At 37.6% G+C, this 3,023-nt stretch overlaps 1 pseudogene across 1 annotated transcript; it reads right to left on the bottom strand.

The window, feature by feature from the left end:
* Positions 1-1,338: 1,338 nt before the first annotated feature.
* LOC105502900 lies at positions 1,339-2,641 on the bottom strand (annotated as a pseudogene). The gene has a single exon (XR_001000417.1). The product of XR_001000417.1 is annotated as an acyl-protein thioesterase 1 pseudogene (transcript).
* Between the last annotated feature and the right edge of the window lie 382 nt (positions 2,642-3,023).

The raw sequence follows: 3,023 nt of genomic DNA, 5'->3' as shown, positions 1-3,023 counted from the left end.
ATCCTACATGGATAGCAGCAGGCAAAGAGAGAGCTTGTGCAGGGAAACTCCCCCTTATGAAATCATCAGATCTCATGAGACTTATTTGCTATCATGAGAATGGCATGGGAAAGACCTGCCCCTATGATTCAATTACCTTCCAGTGGGTCCCTCCCATAACATGTGGGAATTCAAGATAAGGTTTGGGTGGGGACACAGCCAAAACATATCACTTGTTCTTGATTCTCTGTGGAGGCAGAGGAAGGCTCTGGCCTGTGGTTAGGGAGATGACAGTATTGTCCATTTCTCTTGCTAATCTGTTTCTTTTTCAGAATTAAATTTTATTTCACATTGATAGAAACCATGAAAAACATTTACATTTTCCGATGTTGCAGCACAACATTTCAATGGAATATTTCTTGCCATAAATAATATCTTGCAGATTTGTAGAACGGAAATAACAGTTTATGTTCTTCAAGGTAAAGAAAAATTACATAGTAAATGATTGTTTAAAATTTTAAAATCCAGACATAAACATATGACTTCATTATTAACAACTATATAGTCCATTACTAAATAATTTCTATTATCGATTAGCAATTTATAAAGATGCATTCTTAATATTGTTTTGGTCAGCTGGAATACAGCAGAAAAATTAACACAGTTCAGAAATATCAGGCATACATTTTTGCTACATATTAATCTGTAGGATAACTACACTTTATGTATAGGGTTCTGACTAGCCTTTGTTACCCACAAGTCTGTTTCCAAATAATTTTTACCACTAATCTGGAAACTTTGACAATTTAAAATGATTACTATTTTTATGTTTGCATGAAAAACTAATACAAAAAATAATTTGACTAAAGTGAAAATTTCAAATAAGTCCATTGACAGATGAAAATAAAGCAAAAAATTACAATAGATTCCTCATCTTCTGTAGTAGTTGCTTTCAAACATGTGTACAAAGTAAACTCTATGCTGTGAGGAGATGAAATCATCTTAGAAGTTAGCTTTTAAGATCAGTCTTAAAGATATTTCAGAACATACTAGAATATGATCTAATTATTCTTTCAGTTGTTTATAGAAAAATAAAACCACAGAATTATTCCTGTTACCTGGGTTGAAGATCCTAATAGCTAGGTATAAATTTGGATAAGGTACAGTAATTTGAAATAAGTAGTGCATGAAGTTTTAATGTCTGGTTTCTCTATAAAGCATAAATAGATTTTAAATACCTTATATCTGTGACCCAGAATGTCAAATTATAGCATGTATTGACAGTAGCTGTCTATGGCAGAGAGGCAATACTTGGTCTGCTATGAAGGACAATGAAGAAAAAACAAACTTTTTTTTTTCTTGAGAGAAAAGAGTATTAAATAGAAATAATATCAGGGAAAATAAAAGCCTGGTCCCAAAATAAAAGGGCCATTAATTGAAGAGAACAATTTTGCTCTTTCTTGACAATGAACAGCATTATCCCTATTATTAGGAATAATGTAATACCACCTCATTCTTATTATGCATTACAATCATTATGTATATATGAACACATACATAAAAATACAGACACTGCATGGTGACTAAGCAATTTTGGAATAAATCCATAGACTAAGTCACAGCATGCATAAATTGTTTATATCTTAACTGCTCATTTGTACCTGAACAAATTTTCATTAAGCATACTGCTAATTTTCAAATGATGTAATAAAAAATCCAGTGGCAGTACTGTATTATTTTGCTGAATTACATTTGAGAAAAAAGAAGCTACCTGCTTCATCTATTTTAATATAGTAGATCCTGGATCTTCTTATAAGAATACATGTATAGAAACTTAAAAGATCATAAATTTCTCATGAGGAGACATTATTTGATCTGTGTCATTGGCATGTATTTGCAAAACATTTTAACACGGCAAAACATTAGAAATTTGAAGACTGGGCATGGGAAAAGGTTTATACTCTACTACAATGATGCTGGTGTACTTCTACACAAGGCCTCTTAGTGACGTCAATCAATTGGAGAGGTAGGAGTTTATCAATGAATAGTTTGACATCCATCATTTCCTGTTGACACGAACTGTGCATCATACCTTCATAGGTTTTAAAGGTCATATTGGCTGGATTCACCAATGTTTTAAGTTTTTCAACCAGAAGAGAACAAAACATCAGGGGAACTAAAGGGTCACAATCCCCGTGGCACTGGAGAATAGAAATATCTCTATTAGCACCACCGATAGGACCCTGTGGAAAGGAAGCCCGAAGTAGAAGCCAGCAACTGAGTGCAGTGACACCTGCCAGTTTCTGCTACGTGGTAAGGGCAGTATATAAAGTTCCTCCCTGAGAAAACCCTCCCAAAATAATTCCGTTAGAAGGAGTGCCATTCTTCACTTCTTGATCAATCAAAGCTTTTATTTTTTCTGCTGCCTGTTTAATCCCAGATTCATCCCCCTGTGAATCTGGTGAAAGCCCAATAATACCAAACCATGAAGGCATAGCCATGTTCATATTTAATGTAACAGGCCTAACAGGCCTAGTATCTCCCAATCCACGCAGGAAAATCACCGCAGCGGTGGCCTTCCGGGCGGCGGGCACGATGGCGGGCAGCGGGGTTGACGTGTTATTGCCGCACATACACCGGCTCAGCTCACAGCGCAAGCGGAAGGAAGAGCGGGCGCCCGGCCGTGGCCCAAGGGCGTGCGAGCGGCGAGTCCCAGCAGGCCTCACCGGTCGCACCTCTCTTGCTAATCTTTTGCACTGGGGTTTTTTCCTTTTCCTTCCCCTTTTCCTCTAGGTTAGTGTGAGGTGACAGTTCAAGTGACAGTACCCTCAGCAGGGTGCCTCAGAGCTAGCTGTGGGTGGTGGGTGGCAGGGGTGGTGCGGGGAAGCCCTTTTGGCCTTGAAGTTGCTCGCCCTAATTGGTGTATCAGTATTGAGACTGATGTTCTACTTGACACCTGCCTATCTTCTGTGTCTTATTTCTTTTCTTGGTTCTGAACTCAGGGGGAAATAATAGTGTGTTTATTTAAGCCCCTAAATCTTTCA

Source organism: Colobus angolensis, unplaced genomic scaffold (genome assembly GCF_000951035.1).
Source record: "Colobus angolensis palliatus isolate OR3802 unplaced genomic scaffold, Cang.pa_1.0 Scaffold82, whole genome shotgun sequence".
Classification (NCBI taxonomy): domain Eukaryota; kingdom Metazoa; phylum Chordata; class Mammalia; order Primates; family Cercopithecidae; genus Colobus; species Colobus angolensis.
The sequence above is the reverse complement of the archived record's forward strand: the minus strand, read 5'-3'. Positions and strand labels throughout refer to the sequence as shown.